This window comes from Ursus arctos, unplaced genomic scaffold, assembly GCF_023065955.2.
Source record: "Ursus arctos isolate Adak ecotype North America unplaced genomic scaffold, UrsArc2.0 scaffold_24, whole genome shotgun sequence".
NCBI classification, from domain to species: Eukaryota; Metazoa; Chordata; class Mammalia; order Carnivora; family Ursidae; genus Ursus; species Ursus arctos.
Window position 1 is genome coordinate 21,551,220 of NW_026622919.1, and position 18,817 is coordinate 21,570,036.

General features: G+C 48.8%; 1 protein-coding gene across 9 annotated transcripts in view; it reads right to left on the reverse strand.

The window, feature by feature from the left end:
- Positions 1 to 730: 730 nt before the first annotated feature.
- The window catches only part of CDK12 (cyclin dependent kinase 12), a 73,026-nt gene continuing 54,939 nt past the window's right edge, over positions 731 to 18,817 (reverse strand). Inside the window, exons 16-22 of one of the 9 annotated variants that reach the window (XR_008961206.1) lie at positions 18,267 to 18,409; positions 14,095 to 14,194; positions 11,862 to 12,755; positions 10,779 to 10,941; positions 10,605 to 10,652; positions 9,345 to 9,458; positions 731 to 6,008 (exon numbers count right to left, since the gene is read on the reverse strand). The gene's annotated coding sequence lies outside the window, so the exon portion shown is untranslated. Of the gene's footprint in view, positions 6,009 to 8,783; positions 12,756 to 14,094; positions 14,195 to 18,266; positions 18,410 to 18,817 lie in introns of those variants that run through there. The other 8 variants (XR_008961205.1, XR_008961208.1, XR_008961210.1 and 5 more) reach the window with 8 other exon arrangements.

Below are 18,817 nucleotides of genomic sequence, written 5' to 3' on the forward strand. Positions count from 1 at the left end.
CTCTGGCCTAACATTAACTTTCTGCAGATTTTGTTTGAGGTCAGATGGCAAGGCAGCAAAGAGGTCAGATAAAGTCCCTGGAGATAAAGTCCCTGGGCTGAACACTGGGCACCTCCCAGAAGTCATTTTGTCCACTCCCTGCTTCCCAGGGTGTAGAGAGTACAGCCCCAGAGGACTTGAGGCTGCTGGCTCCTGTGTCCCTCTGCTCCAATCACCTGGTCTGAGCTCATCAACATCGCCCCAGACGCTTCAAGGAACAAGCAGATTGTCTTGCTCTCACCTTCTATCCCTCCCACTTGGTCAAATGATCTCCTTCCCTGAAGTCCACGGGAAGAGGACAGAAGCTAACAGAGGAGTGGCAACAGATGGTCTCTGCAGTCTCAGCTAAGGCAGAAAAGAGGGGTTTTTCTGCACAACACCCTTTTCCGGTGGAAGTCCTCGCCTCCAGCTCACGAGTGATTTCAGGCCCCAAATGGAGCGAAGTTATTAGGACTTTGAATTCTCTCCATCCCTGGAGAAGCTGGGGAGCATATAGGCAGGTCCAGGTGCTGGTAAGGCAGGGGGCCCCTATCCCGGAACTTGGTTTATTCCTGTCCTGATGTTTTAGTTTTTATCCCCAAGGAGAATGAGGTGGCCCAACCTCCCAGGCACCCTGTTCTCTGGTCCATACATCAGGGGTAGGTCCGCTCTGGAGTGAGGAAGTGGCTAAGAAACTGAGTTTAGGCCAGAGTGATGTCCTTTTGTCATTTATTCATTCATTCAACAAATATTTACCAAACAGCTGCTTTATGCTAGGCACTGTGCTGGGCACTGGGAGCACACTGGTGAATACAGACAGACGTGGTCACTGTCCTCATGGAACTTTCCATCTGGTGGGGGAAATAGGATTATTATTCAAATGACTGCACAAATAAGTGTGAAATCACTGTGCTAAGTGCTCTGAAAGAATATATAGTACCGTGAAAGTGTATAATCGGGGGACTTGGCTGAGTCCAAGGAGTTGAGGATGAGCTTGCAAAGGAGACAGAGAAAGAGCAGCCAGGGTGGTAGGAGAATTGGCAGTGAAATCATAGAATCAAAGGAGAAGTTGGTCAACTGTGCCGAGAAATGCTGAGAGCTCATGAGACACCTATTCACTCCGACTCCTCACCTGCTAGTTGTGAGTCCAGGTATGGAGAGGCTCTGGCACTGTGCCTGGCTCACAGTTGGTGCTCTGTAATGTCAGCTCCCTTTTCCCCCCCTCCCCAAGCTGAGCCTCCCTCCAGGGACCCCAGATTTCTGGAACAAAGGAGCTGCCTAGTCTCAGCCTCCTCTGTCAATTCAGGCCCCAAACCCCAGCCATCCAGTCCTCAGTGAGGAACTCTGGGCGCCCCCTCCCTGCCTCTCCACATAGTCCCTTCACATGGAGCCTACCATTCCCTAACGTAATTCCTCCTTTGCATTGGTTTTCCATGAAGTGGGGCTGGGGTCTAGGTCTCAGATAAAGATGTCATTCTGGCTCTGCTTCTGGGCTGAGTCTGAGAAGGGAAGAGCGTTGGAATCCTCAGCAGCTTCCAAAGCTGCCCGGGGTGAATCTGAGTGTCTTAGGTAGGGAGCGGGAGTAGTGGGGAGATGGGAAGGGGGGCTGCCCACCCAAGGCGGCGTAGAGCCCAGAGCCTTTTCCATCGCAGACACCCCATCTGTCTCCCACAGAAGGCTTGGGTTGGAGGAGGTGCCGAAAAGGGGGGGGTATGGAGGGTGAAATTGTACAGTCTGTGATCTAGCATGACGACAGTGAAGGTGCTGACTGGGAGGGTCAGGGTGGGGTGTTGGCTGGGGGAACTAGAGGTCAGAATCTGGGACTGGAGGTGGGGAAGATGATAGGGATGCTCTATGCTACTTTCCCTAAAGAGCCCCGTGTTTTTGATTTTGATTTATAGCTCCCCACCTGACTGACCACAGGACAAAGAATCACACCTCTCTGGCCAACAAACTATTGGTGCTCCTAAGCCAAGGCCTGGGCTGGATTCATGATGCCCCCTGCTACCAGGAGTCAGAACTTTTCCAGACCTTAAAATAATATTTACTTATATTTGGCAGTTTTCAGAGTGTTTCCTTTCACATATCACTTTAATTGATCCTGCTAAAGTCTAGGGAGGTAAACATTATTATTCTTGATCTATAGACAAAGCAACAAGGGGTTTATTTATTTTTTGAGAAAGAGAGAGTACGCGTGTGCATGAGTGGGATGGGGTGGGGGGGAGAGGGAGAGGGAGAATTTTAGGCAGGCTCCATGCCCAGTGTGGCGCCCAAGGCGGGGCGATCTCATCACCCTATCATGGTCTGAGATGATATTAGCTGGATGCTTAACCAACTGAGCCACCCAGACGCCCCAACAAGGGGTTTAAGAGATTAAGTGAATAACTTGGATCACAGGAGAGTAAGGAGAGGGGGCCCTAACCCAGGTGTTCTGACAGGCAGCCACTAGGCTATCCTTACGCCTTCCTTGCTCATTTGTGGTGATACTGTACAGCCCCCACTGCTGGGTCAGGTTGGGGTTCTCCAGTAGATGACTCTCAAAAGAATTCCTTCCCTGTGACTGACAAACTTTGGGAGATACCCAGGCCTGGTGGACATACATCCATACAGCCCCCACTCCTGGAAACCAACTTCCAGACACTAGGAAACTGGAAATCCCCAGAGGAACGGGTCTCTCACATACAGAAATATGAGAGGGCTCTAGACTGGAAGTGGTCAGGAAAAGGGGGCAAGGCAGGGGGTGGGGAATGAAAAATGCCAGCCCAGTTAGTCCTTTTAGGGTCCACTCCAGGTCCTTAGTGGACCCTTGGGAATCCCTGCAGATATCCCCTCCCCACATTCCAAGTTCTAAATACTTTTTCCCCCCTCTGCCTATATTTACAAGAATATGATTCCACAGCTTCCCTACCTACTCCAGTCTTTTCTCCCACTCTTCCCTGTTTGGAAGTTCTTCCTCAGATGTAACTTTATTTCTTCAGGCTGCAACTTAATCCCTCTAAAAGCCCTGTAAAACAGGTGCCAAGGGAACCCAAGACAGGGCTTGGGTTATTAAATATAAATAGACAGGGGAGGGGAACCGAATATAGACAGATATTTTATCTCTCAGTCCCTGCAAGTTATTGGGAAGAAGGCACTAGTGGTTGCTAAGCAACAGGTCTCCATAGAGGACAAGGCACAGAGGAAAAAGCCTCTTTTAAATATTGAGGTGAGAGGGTAGGGAAGGTGGGGGTCAAAGGGCTATGGACGGGCACGCCGGGCTGCGGGACTGATTGGTTCGTCCTCCAAGAACAGCCCTATTCCCCCAGGCCTTAGTAAACTCCGCCTTACAGCCTTCCGGATTGGTGGAAGGAGGAAAGCCTCAGGCACTCCTCCCTTCCTGCCAGGAGGAGGGAACCTGGTTTCCATAGCAACCCAGAAACAATCCTGGCCTTGTTTTGCTTAGGGCTTTTCTATAACCCCTCATGGAGCACGGACTATCATGGACTCCTTTCTCTGACCCCCAACTTCCGATTCGAGGGGGAGGGCCCATAGAAAGATTAAGGGTGGGAGTGCCACTGAGCTGGTCTCACTGGGCCCTGAAGTGACCTATTAAGACTCTAAAGAGGGAGTGACTTTTAGGGGGAAGGGCTTTCAAGCGTCCTCTGACCTCTGCCCCTCCTAAGGGGCTGCAAAGAGCACGGGCAAATGGTGGCATCAGCTGCAAATTCTACGTCCAGGTTTGCTTGCTAAAGAGCGAGTACCGGCTGGGGTTGAAGGTCAGGAGAGGAGAGGGCAGAGTCTTTTGTGCCCCTTGGCCACCCAGACTCCTATCCTCCTCGACCTAAAGTCCACTGTCGTCAAGACCCGAGAATGGAGATATAGAACATTAACGTATGTCAAGTATAAGTGAGTGGCACCGAGGGGCATAATCTGTTTTTCTAATATGACCACAAGCAGAGTGTTAGGAGAATTAGGCCGACAGCTGCTGGTGCCCCCCCCTACACCCCCCCTCCTCGCTCTCCCTCTCCCTTCCTCCTCGGCGTTTGCACACACCAATGGCAGCCGAGCCCTGCTCGAGATTTCTCTTAATCTTCCTCCGCCATCCTGCGCTCTTTCCGCAGGCGGTGCTGCGAAGCCGGCAGAGCCCCGCGTCACACCTTACTGCTCTCTGAGATTGCTCCACAGAGAGCTCAAGGAGATGGCAATTCGGCGCTGATGCCGGCTGGCAGCAGTTGGGAGAGGGGAAGGAGGAGAGAGAGGGAGGAGGGGAGGGGGGAAAAAGTTGGCACGGATACCAAGTTTTTCCCTAGAGAGACATGGTGGGGGGGTGGCAAGAGAAGAAGAGAGAAAATGACACAGAGAAAAAGAAACAAGGAAAAAGAAGCAGAGAGGCAGAGAGAGAGATTCGAAAGAGACAGAGGATTAAAGTTCTCAGACATTCACATGTGGCCATCTCTAGCCCACCTCAACTCATGACCCTCTAAAGATCACGCCACCCAGCCGGAGTTCCCAACCACCCATCCCCGCCACACACCAAACACGCGCGTGCTCATACACACACACACACACTCACACTCCCAGCCAACCTGGAAGTCAAAGCAGCCCAGACATGTTGTGTGTATTCGTGCGTGTGTGTGTGTGTGTGTGTGTATACGCCTGTATGTTGTCTCTGTTTTGGATCGCAGTAGAATGCAGTATGTAAATGAGATGGTTATTACCGCAATGTTCATCAAGCTGAGCCGAGAAGACATTAATAGCCTGATGAATATGCATGTGAATTTGTTAATTAAGTTAATTATTCTGCTGAAAATGCATTCGTCTTCCAAGGACATTTTCCCAATGATTTTTACATGCTCTAGCCATTAGTCATGCTATATTTTATCAGGGAAATGAGTTTGCTTAAGTTGTAAAAAAAAAAAAAAAAAATGGAGCAAGAAGAGAAATAGAGAAAGAAAGGAAGAGGAAAAAAAATGAAAGAGGAAAGAGGAAAATGTGTTGGAGTTGAGAGTGGGAAAGCATCTCAGGCCGGCCTGAAGTTTGAGGCCCAGCTGGGCTTTTGAAGCCTGTCCTCGATTTTTATGGGTATCTCACTCTACAATTTTTTGCCCTTTTTTTGATGACAAACTTTTTTTTTTCCAGTGCCAAATTTCCAACACATTAATTAATTGTTGTAGCCAATTAACTGTAGTTGTGCAAATGAGTTTAGCACTAATTACCATGCAGTGCCTGTAATCACATAAAAAACTTGCTGAGAAAGAGAGAGAGAGAGAGGAGAAGAGAAAGAAGGAATGGGAAGGCCTGGTAGCAGGAGAGAAGGGGACCTGGAGTAGAGGGGCAGCCAAGGGAAGGAAATAAGCAGGCGTTCTGAGATTTCCTGGTAAGAAGCCATCTTGGCTTTGAGAAAAAGGAATTGTCTCCCAGCCACATTCAGGACCTCTGACAGTCAGGAAATCTCAGAGGGAATAAGATTCAATAGTGACCTCCCTTTGTCTAAGAACTTCCAGCCAAAAGACACAAGTTCAGAATGGATATCTCTGGTTGTTTCAATGATACAGTGTAGACCCTATACATTCTGAAGGCCTCAGTGTTTATCCTCCATGGCTGAAATTACTACTGGGCAAGGGTGGCGGGTGTGACTGGGAGATGGACCATTTCTGATGGGCCAGGAGAGATGGAGAAGAGTGATATGTGCTCTCAGCCTGGTTCTAGAGCCATAAGTACACAGGGAAAATTGTTATGAGTCCACAGCCACTGGAATAGGCCAATGGAGCAATAACATCAGCTATAAAAGAGCCAGTTCCAGCAGGAGGTGGGAAGAGGCAGCCTTTGGCCAGACATAGCTCCCAGGAGAGGAGCCAAACCTTCTCTCCCACAAATTGGCATCTCTGCCACCCATAATGTCTGGGCCAACTCTAGGTTTCCACCTGTCAGCTTCAACCGGTGCCCACAGGCTGAGGGACAGACCAAGTGATTTCTCCAACTCCTTCTGATTTCACTGTCCATGACTTCAGCTGGAAGTAAAGAACAGTTGTAAAGTGAGGACTAAGTGCTGGACTGGCATGTTTGCGTCCACTCTGCTTGCCCCTTGTACCATGTCCTAGACACCGTACCTGCCCAAGGGGTGTGTACAAATAACCTGTAGCCCCCACCACCACCAAAAAAATTGCTATTATTGCCCTTCCCCCTCCAGAATAGAGCACTCACTCATCATGGCCTGTTTCCTCAGACCTCATCAGAGACACATTCAGCTTCACACTTCCATGGAGGACCTTAGCCACACATCCTCTCATAGACACCCAAAGGCTTCCTTTCTGATTCCAAGTCCCAGGTGTGTGGGCAGATTGCTCATGAGCTCTATCCACTTCAGCCTTGTTCTTCCCTGGCAAAGGGGAAGCAATTTCAAAGGCACATGTCATATTGCTCCCTGCTCTATGACACCGCTGCTCTTCTAACCTATGAACCAAAGTTAGCTGTGAGGACCTGAACTGACCCACACTATTCCAATGCTTTCTGCCTCCAAATCTCTCTTTTGGTTCTGCACACACCCTATTTCCAGCAATGTTAGTCAAGGTCTGAGAAAGCCTGGTGCAGTAGAAAGAGCCCTATTATCTTGGGTTCCAGGCTCTTCTTTGCCATTTAACATGTGATCATGGGAAAATTATTTACTGTGAGCCTCAATTTTCCTCATCTATGAAATGAAAATAACAATAGTGTCATGCCTGGGGTGCCTGGGTGGCACAGCAGTTGGGCATCTGCCTTTGGCTCAGGGCATGATCCCGGCGTTATGGGATCAAGCCCCACATCAGGCTCCTCCGCTGTGAGCCTGCTTCTTCCTCTCCCACTCCCCCTGCTTGTGTTCCCTCTCTTGCTGGCTGTCTCTATCTCTGTCAAATAAATAAATAAAATCTTAAAAAAAAACACACACACACAATAGTGTCATGCCTGAAGGGTTAAAGAAGCTTAATAATTCTGAGTATAAAACAGCACACCAAGTAAAATGAGCTACTTCATTAATTGGTAGTGAGTACAAAGTGAGAGTACAAAGTGTCCTTTAACAGGTGAATGGTTAAACAAACTGTAGTCCATGTGGTCCATGGTATGCCATGGAATAAACAAAAGGAACAAACTAGGATACATACAAAAACTTGGATGGATTTGGTGAGTGAAAAAAGCCAATCCTAAAAACTTACACAGTGTATGACTCCATTTTTGAAATGACAACAATTCAGAAGTGGAGGAGTAAGTGGTTGGTTGCTAAGGGTTAGGAGGGTGTGAGGTAGGTGTGATTATAAAAGGGCAACATGAGGAATCCTTGTGGTGTTGGAACTGTTCAGTGCCTTGACTCTAGTGGTAGATATACAAATTTACACAGGTAATAATATTGTACGGAACACACACAAACAAACAAGTAAAACAGGGAAATCTGAGTAAGACTGGTGGATTATATCAATGTCAATATTCTGGTTGTGGTACTATAGTTTTGCAAAATATTAGCATCGGATGAAAGTAGAAAAAACGTACAAGGGATCTCTGTATTATTTCTTAAAAGTGCATGTGAATCTACAATTTTCTCAATAATAATAATAATAATAATAATAATAATAAAAAGCTATGATAGATTACTAATATCTCTCTGCTGGGCCTAGGAAAGAAAAGGGGCTGCCCTTGTGTTTCCATTGCAGAATTCCAAAGAGGAAGATTTAAAAAACATTATTCTCATTAGGGTATATCAATAAAATGACCATAACCATAGGGAAGAGGGGATATTTGTATCTGTTGACCTAATAATTCTTTTTAGAATTTACTATAAAAATGCATGAAGGGGAACACCTGGGTAGCTCAGTTGGTTAAGTGTCTGCCTCTAACTCAGGTCATGGTCCCAGGATCCTGGGATCGAGTCCTGCATTGGACTCTTTGCTCAGCAGGAAGCCTGCTTCTCCCTCTTCTTGCACTCTCTCTCTCTCTCTGAGAGAAATAAATAAACAAAATCTTCAAAAAAAAATGGATGAAGGTTTATGTGTTAGAATGTTCATTCTGGGGGCGCCTGGGTGGCACAGCAGTTGAGCGTCTGCCTTCGGCTCAGGGCGTGATCCCGGCGTTGTGGGATCGAGCCCCACATCAGGCTCCTCTGCTATGAGCCTGCTTCTTCCTCTCCCACTCCCCCTGCTTGTATTCCCTCTCTCGCTGGCTGACTCTGTCTCTGTCAAATAAATAAATAAAAAAATCTTTAGAATGTTCATTCTGGTATTATTTATAACAGTAAAATACTTAAATTATTAAAAATAGGGGATGAGCCTTGTAAATGATGACATATTCAGGTGATGATACTCCATGGACTTTAAACACACCTAAAAAAAAAACCACATCCAGCACAATGCCTGGCACATAGTAGGCACTCAATAAATGGTAGTTCTCTTCCCTTTACTGGGATATGCTGGGTATTAAAAGAGCTAATGTAGGTAAATGTACTTGACAAACTGTAAAGTGCCTGGCAAATGCTATACGTTGCTATCCTAATGGCTGTCTCTCATAGCTCCATCTTAGATGGTGAAGCTGTACTTCCTGGCAGAAAGCTGCCTCATGTGCTCCTGGTTTGAGGCATGGGAACGGCAGAGTCTGGGTCAAGGGACTGGGGTTATTTCCTTTCCAGGACACGGGCACTCCCTGCTCCGCATCATGACAACAATCACGGACATTCTTCCCAGCATACATACGTTCACTTACTTGGCCTATAATTTCAGAGGACTCGTGGAGTCTTTGAAGTGATGTCAGCCCTGATGACTTCATAAAAGTAACAGACTGTTTATTGTATCAACCACTGAGCACCTACTGAGTATCAGGCAGTGTCCTAGGTGCTTTCCACACCACTTCACTAAATGCTCTCCACAACCTTAAGAGGTTGTTTATCTGAATTTTACAGACAAGGAAACTAGGGCTCAGGGAGGTTAAGTGACTTACCAAGGTAGCACAGTTGGTTAATGGCAGACCTGGTACTGGAACTCAAGGCTTCCTGCCTCCCAAACTTGTGATCTAACCATCAGCTACTACATTTAGAAGGACCGAGAAGGGGTATACTCCCAGAGCTAATGAACAAATTGCACTGAGGCCCACATCTGGGGAAGCCACAGAAAAGTAATTTTGTTTTTTTCAATTCCCCTTGGATAGGCACAGACTTAAACCTATCCCGGGCAGAAAAAAAAAAATCTCTGAAGTAGGCTGATTCTGAAGTTTTATATCGCATGAGGAAGTTTTTCCATATGTCTACCTTCTATCTTTTTTGTTAAAATCCGATCCCTCTTCAAACTCTCTTATTTCCAGTGGGGACAGTTGAATATATGACATGGTACCTTTCCATGAAAGGTCCTAGATCAGGAGGGGGTGGAGGACATTCTCTTTCCCTGGTTCTGTTGAGGCCATGACTAAGATGTTTCAGTCCTCTTGGTCTCTGGATTTGATCCAAGCTATCAAACCAAAAGATAAGCAGGAGAAAATGGGCCAGGAAGAAGAGCAGAAAGGAGTAACCTAACTAGACCAAGGAGACCAGCTTGGAGAATGGTCTGGGAGTCTCTTGGGACCTGAGTGCTGGGCTTGGGGTAAAGTTAGAGTGGGCAGTTTTTCCCACCTGACTCAGCAGCCAGTTTCATGTTTGACATTTACCTAGTTGGGAAGGTGTGGCCAGCATGTCTCATGCCACAGTCTCTTGTTAGTCTTGATAGGACATCTCTACATAAAGGAGAGGGCTGGGGGTTCTGCCACTCCATTTTTATTCCTGTTTCAATACTACCTCACTGTGCTTGCTCAGGACCAGGCAGCCCAACTGGGGGAGCTTAGAGATGCCCATGGAAGAGAATTATCTTGTGAGGAGGATGCTGGGTCCAAAGCTCTTTTCTCTCAACACGAGAGCCAGGAGGGCAACCAGAGCCTGAGTCTGGACACACAGATTGGGGAGGGGCAGTCCTCCCTCCCTCCCTTCTGCTGCTCACCATTCTACCCTGCTGGGGCCCAAGTATGCCCACTGTTCTCTTTGGCTTCCCTCGCCCCACCTACCCTATGGACAGGAGAGGGTTAAAGGCATGGTATGGGCAAGCTATAAATTTCCCATCAGTGTGGGGAGAGTAGGACTGTTGGCAGGGAGGGGGTTGGGCTGGGGGGGAGGGGAAGCTGGGAAAAAGCCAGGAGGTTGTCTCTAGGTAACAATAAACACTGCAAGCAAGGAGCAGCTGTTACACTTACTCTCTCTGCATCACAATGCTGAAATAACACTAATAAACCAGTGTGTCCAATGCACAGGCATACATGCATTTGGGGCCGGGCCCCACTGCACCCTTAGAGCAGCCTTCTGCCTCAGGTCAGGGCCCTTGCTGTCAATGGACATACCAGTCTTGGCCTGGCTACCCTTGTGGGGAGGATGAGCACTAAAGAGTCGGTCTCAGAGTCAGACTGGCATTCTCAGAGTCAGGAGGGGTGGCAAAGGCTGGGGATTCTGGGTTCAGATCCTGATGGCATTCACTGGTATAAAGAGTTCAAATGGGGTAACTCTTGGCTGGGAGTTGGGAGTAGAGGAAGAGAGGAAGACAGAAAAGTATAGGGAACAGACAACTACTTACCACATCTTCTCAGACTGGAAGGGATGAGGTGGCCAGGAGCAGAGCTAGCTGAAGGAAGGTAGAAGAAAAGGGAGGCCAAGGAGAAAGTTTGAGAAAGAGGAGGAGCATGTGGTATTGAAGAGTAATTCTGATATCTCTCCTGGGTCTAAACTCCCCACACCTGCCCATACCCACCTGGTACACCCAGGCTCCCCCTCACAGCACCATTTTTATACCACAGCCAGGTGATGTGTTGGTTCAGTTCAGGACTGAGCTTTATTATCGGTATTCCAGCAGGGGGCCCTGGGCTCCCAATGCTGCCAGGGAGAGCTGGGGGAGCAGAGATGGTCTCGTCTCCCTAGAGGAAGAGTGAAGAGTGAAAAGTGGCCGGTCTATCACTTCCTCCAACCCAAACCATCTCTGGATCTCCAGAAGCAGCCCGGCAGAGAGCACACCGCTCCCCCACCCCCCCCAAGCTGGAGAGCAGAGCTGCCAGCAATGAAATAGGCAGATGGAAACGGGCTCTGTCAGAGAACTCTCCTTCATTTACTTAGCCTATCCTTCACTGAAGTTATCTGGATACACTAATACCAAAAATCCCTGTTTCCCTTTGCTGAAACAAGGAGGCCCCTGGGACTGTGGTCAGAGACATGAGTGGTTCTCCTGGTCTACCTTCTGGCCCCTTTCTGCTGATGGGATCTCAAACGCAATATCCTATCATCCCCCTGATGCAGAAGGAATGGAGAAGATGCACACTGCCCACCTGGCCAGTAAGAGAAGAGGGAATCGGCAGTTCTATGGTGTCTATTTCCAGGGAAGAGAGTATTGAGACCAATGGCAATCTTTTCAGGGAGCTGTAGCTGTGTCTGCCTGCACATGTGAATGCCCAGTACCTTCTGTGCAGCCAATGGATACAAGAGAATACTACTGGCCTCTCCTATCCTTTCCTCAATGGGAAGCCTCTTTCTGGGAATGCTCAAGCTCCCCTAATCTCTTATCTTCCATTTCCCTCTATTCTTTCACAGCTGGAGTCTCTCCTTGCCCCACAATCCAGATGAGAGAACTTAAGCCACATAACTCAGAGTTGGGGAAAATTGGGGCAAAAGAGAGCTCTAACAAGCCTGGACCCCCTTCTCTGATGTTTTCATGTGCCCCCCATTGCTATGAGTCACCAGAACCCTGAGCTCAGCTGAGCTGCCAGCAGCCTTCTCCCTCCTTGCCCTCCAGCAAGGCAGAGATGCACCCAAAGGGCCCCAAGCCCACCATCTTCCTACTCACAGAGCCACAGCTTCCTCTTTCATCCCTAGGAATCTGCAACACGGACATGTTGAGATGAGTGAGCAAAGGAGTGTGAGAGATCCCAGCATGTGCTCTGTGCCGGAGCAGAGAGCCGGATGCCTGCACGGCAGTGCAGGATTGCCAGCCAGGAGAGCTGGCACACTTGGGCACACAGCCTTGTCAGCATGTGAGAGGGGGCGCTGGAGAGGATGGGATAAAGAGGCTATTTCAAGAGCAGGCATCTCCTCCTGGCTCCCTCTCTGGTCACTGTTTCTTCTCCTTGGCCTCCTTGGGTGCTGATAGATAGATATCACAGCAGTGCCACCTCTGAGATGCCTTCTTTCCCCTCCTCCATGGCTTCGGGAGCTAGAGAGGGGATATGTGTAACAACCTTTGAGGTGTCAGGTGGGAGGAGGCTCAGACATCCAGATCGCTCACCAACCCATGGGCCACACTGAGGGAGAAGGAGCAAAGGAGGAGTCCCATCAGAGTACAAGCTAAACCCTGGGCCAATACAGAGCTCCTTTTTGTCCAAAGTGCCGGGCATTCTGGATGCTACGACCTCTGTCTCCCACTTACTTCAAGTCTGTTCCTCTTTCCCAGCAAAGTCTCAGCAATCTTTCTGGACTCCAGGCTCCAGGCTCCGACTCCAGGGCTGTAGATCTGGCACCTTGCCTAAACCTTGGGAGTGTAAGGCAGGGCTGGTGGGGACTTCAGGGAGGGAAGCCCTGTTCCTTCGAGAAACATCCAGAATCTAGACTGAATACTTTAAGGGCCTTTTGGGCCCTCCAATATGCCTCCAATGTTGGAGCAGGGGTGGACAAGGGGTGAGAAAGGGACTACCGGAAGCGTGACACCCTCTCCCCTTCTTCTTTGCTGTTCTTCTCCACTGCCCTATATTTCAAAGGAGAAACAGCAGCTTTGTAAACAGGAGCCTCTAATAAATCCTGTGAATAATAGTCAGTATGAACAGCCTACCCTAGGTTAGGCAGCCAGCCCCACAGATGGGACTACAGGCCTCAGCTCCCAAATTTACCCCCTCTATCTTCTCCCCCTTTTCAGGCTCCTCCCTGACCTTCCCAGACAAGAGAATTTTCCTTTTCAATTCCCTGGCACAGTTCTCCTCCCAGCTCACACTACCACAGGCCCTTGGAAGCAGGGGAAGAGGCAGATGGATTCTTTCCAGACTGTCTTGGAGGGATGTGAGAGGTCCTTCTCACTTATTGTTTGTACGGAAGGCAGGGAGATGACCCTGAAGGTCTAAACATAAGGCAGGGTGAATGTGGGCCACTTAAAGAGGCACATCCTGCTCTTCCTCAGGGACTTTAGGGATATAAAATGGGACACCAAGAGAGAAGACAATTCTGGGAGTGGGGGAAAGGTGTGGGGGCTTGGAGAATGTGATGAAGTTTCTATCCACACTGCTTTCCAAGCTCTGTGCCCATCCTTGCCCTGACTTCAACTTAGTCTCGTGAAGCACAGAACAAAGAATCTTGAATTTTTTTAAGGAAGGAAGAAGATGCCAGGAAATGCCACCTTTGGCAACCTGGTGGGAAAGCCCCCTTTCTCCTTCATTCTTTCCCTCTTTAACCCTAGTGTCTGAACAGTAAAGGAAGGAGGAGTGGGGATGTGGACCGCTGGAAACATGCCTTTCTCTCCATTGTGCACCAACATCGCACAAAGCCAGATAGGGCTTAACTGAGTGCTCTGGGGCCATGGCATCGCATGAATACAGGGCATTTCTGACTAGGCCATTAGAGCCTTGAATTTTAACCCTGTCTCTGTTTTAGGCCTAGACATGGGACAAGAAGGCATAAGACCATTCCTCCCTACATTTCTGGGGCATAATTTTCTCTAGCAGTTTATACTATGACAAGGAAACTTGTAATAAGATCTCAAAAAAGCTCAATATTTAGTCATCTTTGGGAGATTTATTTCTTGGTTAAGGAACTAGGGTAGCTGGTACATTGCCTTCTCTGTGGACTTTACAGAGTATAGTAAAATCCCATGAGAGTGGGGGACTCTCAGGGATCTGTTTACTTGGAAGCAAGGGAACGGATGAGATGACCTCTGGAACTAGCTGTACGAGGAAAATGTCCTCCAACAATGGACCTGCCTGACTCCCCTCACTTGCTTCTGACTTGGAGGCCAGAGATATGAGACTCTAGTAATAATCCTGCCAATCCTCTTCCCTTGACTTTCTTCCCCATGCCCTACCTACCTACCTACCTACCTTTCCTTGGGTTCCCAGGAACTCTCCAAAGCCAGGAACACAAAGCAATTGCAGGACAAGATTCAACTGATTTTTCCTCTCTGGGTCTCCGTTTCCACACCTATAAAGTGAAGCGTTCAGCAAGATGAGCTCCAAGTCCTCTCCCTTGCAGCAGTAAACGTCTATGATTCACACCCCAAAGGCTTCAGGCCTCACATGCTTTGCATGTAACCTCCAGGGCACTTTTCTTATGTCTAAACGTTCAGAAATATCTTTAAACCCTGCCCTCCTCTTTTCTTTCACACAGTCTCTGGTTCTAGCTCTTGCCCTCTCTTTTCAAGGACCTCAAAATTCTGTCCCCACTTTCCTTTCAGTTTTACATCACTCACTGGGACAAGCCCAACTGGACAAAATCCTAGAAGCAAGAAAATTGCCTTACCTAATATCCTAGCTGCAATTTTGGGCCTCAGACCCAAGTCAACTAGTATAGTTTTATCTTTTTTTGGAGGTCCTGGCAGTGGGGGGGAAATCCTGGCAACTCTTCCCAGCACCTCCCCTCCTCCTCCACCTCACTATTCCCCATGCCAGAGCGCAAAGTGGCCAGTGATTGATGGGCCTGGGTTCCTAGTAACCGCACCCAGTGGCCCAATCCTCCTCCCTAACCCAATCCCTCCCCTGTCCCTATTCAGAGATCAGATTGTCTCATGTTGGTCCCTGAGGTCCCATTAATTAAAAATACATCCAATTAAATGGCAGGTGAAAACGTGCTATTGGAGCTCTCCACCCCCCTGCCCCAGCTTGGTCTCCGCCCCCCCCCCTTTTAAGGCTCAGCTGTGCTTTGAGCTGAGAAAAAAAAAAAAGAGAGAGAGAGAGGAAGAAAGAGGGAGAGAGAAGAGGAAGACATAGGGGTGGGAGGATGAAGGGGGGGTGTTATTTGAACCTCTGCCAGGGTAGCATGTGCCAGCCTGGGAGGGTGGCACTGTGCCCTGGTGTCTAATTTCTGGAGGTGTGAGTAGGTTCAGTCAGCTGGGTACCCACCTCCATTTCTCTTAAAGGGGCAGAGGGAAGTCAAAGGGTGTGGCTAGCTGTGCTGCCCTCCTTCTGGGCTTGGTGGGTGAAGGGCAGAAGTGTAAATGGTAGAGGGCCCTTAGGACGGGGTGTGATGTTCAGAGGTTGGGAGAGTCTGAGGCCTCCATTCTTGGCATATCCCTGCTCTTCCCAAACTGCAAAGAAGGTAATGAGAAGCCGGCTGGGACCCAGGTGGCAGGGCATGGCGATGCTCCCAAGCTAGGCTGTGCCTACCCCTACCCACAGGAAAGCTGAGAAAAATAACAGAGGGAGCGAGGAAGAACAGAGCCATAATTCGGGTGGGAGCAGATGGGTCAGACAGGATAAAATATCCAAGGATGGAGGTTTGTGTGGGCACCACAACACCCAGCACCTTTTTAGGTAAGAGGGTCGGGGTCGGAGGACCCATCCAGTTTGCCCTTTCTCTAGGCAAAAAGAAGCAGCAGTGTGAAGTCACGTCGACCTGGCTGCCTGGCACGCATGAGCAGGGTGTTTCCCCTGACAAGCCCTGATCACTCATTCTCCTTCACACTTATGGTGTCCCCAGCATTTTGTCAGGTAAGGCATCTGCTCCACCCTCTGCCCCTCAGAAAGCCCTGTGGCCCCAAGCAATGCAAAGCTAATGGGCACTGAGAGCTGTTGGGAGAGGAGCTAGGAAAGAAGGGATGACTGAGGGTGGTGCTCAGAATCCAGGCGCCTGTGGGGGTGTCTGCCGACCCAGGGCCCCCGCCTGGCCTCCTTGGCAGCCTCAGTACCTCCTCACTTCACTTTAACGCTAATTGGAGATTTTAATCTGTGCTGCTGCTCTGCTCGGGGTGCTGGGGGGAGCGCCAGCTGTGCAGTAATTCCAGCAGCACCGACTGTTTAATCAAGCTGTCCTCCTGGGGAGGGGCCCTCGGGCATGGGGGTAGGGGGGAGGAGGAGAACCTCTGTCATCTCCCTTAGCCTGTTCAGCCTGGAAGGGCTTCATGGAGACTGAGGATAAATTGTGGGACACCTCACCCCCATAGGGGCCCCATGGCCACTTGGATCCTTGGCAGAGCCATTACACCATAGGGGGTCAGTTTAAAGCTCAAGGGCCAAAGCATCCCCTTCCCCATCCAGCTTTCTGACACCTTTGTTTGGGTGACCTCCAGCCACTCAGGCTGTAAATGTCCACTGGACTGTCTTGAGTTCTGCAGGTCTGTGCTGGGGGAGGTGATGGGGGCACAGAAGGCTGAACTTTCCCACTCTCAGTCCTCTCCGCAACACTCTCTCACTAACAAAGATACTTCTCTCACAACAATTGTGAGATTTTTTTCCTCTGAAAACTACAGGTATCCCTACCCTCTGGACTAGAAAGTGACTGTTTAAGTGGCAGGGAAACTGTTGAGGGGGACAGCTGAAACCTGCTACACCCTGAGGGAGAAAAGCACCTATGCAAGATGTTTGGTGCGGAGAGCTGAGGGCTTCCTGAGTTCAGACTCAGATGTCGGGCCACTAGGGCAGAGTGTTCAGGGTCTCAGGCCATTTTTAAGGAAGACCAAGAGGTAGTAATTATTCTTCTGGCTTCTTGGGGCCTGGCTCTCAGACTCTCTCAGATTGTTTCTGATCCTTATCTTGAGGAAAGGGTGCCCTTGTCACCCAAACTCTTGTCTGCTAGGGGGCAGGAGTTTTAATTGGTCAGCAGCACCCTCGTGTGGCAGAAATCAAGACTGCAGCTGTCCAAGTGGCCCAGCAGCTTTGAAGGATTAGACATCCAGGTTGACATCTGGATGGGCAGAATTATAAATGTTGATGATCTCTGAGTCATCAAGGTGCCCATGCATACTTACTGCTTCACCACTTCTAGGGACATTTCCTGCTTTCCTATCCTTCCATCCATTGTATCCTAACTCCAACTCAAGGTATGTGTCAACATGGGAGGCATCACCTTATCCAGAACTGGCACTTATTAGGGCTACTGCTTGTGCTGTCTGGCCTGCAGGGGTGAGAGAGGAGCTGCTGAGAGAGGAGGCCTAAGAGCAAAAGGTAAGTTGATGTCACATCCAATGACAGGAGAGGCCCTGGCACCCCTGCCAACTTTTTACAGGTGCCAGACAAAACCTGCCACCCGAACTCCAGACACTATCACCTGGTGGTGGGTTTCCTTTTCTTCTTTTTCTTTCTTTCTTTCTTTCTTTCTTTCTTTCTTTCTTTCTTTCTTTCTTTCTTTCTTTCTTTCTCTTTCTTTCTTTCTTTCTTTCTTTCTTTCCTTTCTTCTTTCTTTCTTTCTTTCTTTCTTTTTCTTTTCTTTCTTTCTTTCTTTCTTTCTTTCTTTCTTTCTTTCTTTCTTTCTTTCTTTCTTTCTTTCTCTTTCCTTCCTTCCTTCCTTCCTTCCTTCCTTCCTTCCTTCCTTCCTTCCTTCCTTCCTTCCTTTTCTTTCTTTTCTTTCTTTTTTTTTTTTTAAAGATTTTATTTATTTATTTGTTGGAGAGAGAGAGGGAGGGAGCACAGAAGCTGGGGGAGCGGCAGGCAGAGGGAGAAGCAGGCTCCCCACTGAGCAAGGAGCCCGATGTGGGACTCGGGACTCGATCCCAGGACCCTGGGATCATGACCTGAGCTGAAGGTGGACGCTTAACTGACTGAGCCCCCCAGGTGCCCCTGGTGGTGGGTTTCTGCTGTACAGCAATTCTTTCTTACTCCCCGGAGAGGTCTGGGAATGAATAGAGACAGAGTCTCAGAGCCTGAGATCCTTGTCCTTGGGAATAGACACCAAATAAACACAGCTTCCCCTCAAAAGATCCAGGTATTCTCTAAGGATGCCAGGCCACTCACTGGGCAGAATGCATATCTGGGGCTTTAGACTTCCAGCCCCAAGAGAAGTGCTACCTGTCATTGGACCCTTACCCTCCAGGGTAAAATATCATGTTTACTGGTCCCTTATTCTCACACCCACTAAAAGGGGGGAATCTGAACTATAGGAAAGGGGTGGATATGTAACATCAGCAAGGTCCTGCTAAAGATTAAAACTGGAAGTCGCAAGGCAGAGAGCTGAGTCACTAAGGCCTTCCCCTTATTGGAGATATTTAACAACAGAGAGAAATACTTCCAGAGAGAAATATGACCCTGTTTGGGGTTGATGGGTAGAGAAAGGGGCCACCTACCTGGCAGCAAGAAGGGTGGGGTGAGCACTGGAAGCTCATGACCTGCCTGGTTCTGGGCAATGAGGATGGAGAGAAGCAGGCTTATAGGCTTCTACTTCTTGTGTCTTATATAGTGTCTGAACAGGTGGGAGCTCCCATTAAATCTGGAAAGGAGGTAGAGAAGTTGATGAGAGGTAGTAAGAACGGACAGCATGCCCAATCCCACTCAAAAGAAAGGGAGAGAAAATAGCTTCTTGGGGAAGAAGGCAGGGCTGTGTGAGTGTGAGAGTGTGTGTGTGTGTGTGTGTGTGTGTATGGTGGTGGTGATGATGGTGGTGGTGGTGGTGGTGGTGGTAATGGGTGAGTGGGACAAGTGTTGTAGAGGAGAGGCTAAGAGTAACCAACATCATTATCCCACCAAAGAGGGATATCCATTAGCAAAGTGGGCCAAGAGGAAAGAAGAGGAATGAAACGACTGTCAATGTTAATAAAGAGGGTCACTTACTCTAACCAGGGGGAGAAATTGTCAATGAGAAGGTAGGACACCATAATAGGGACAAACAAAGAGCCAG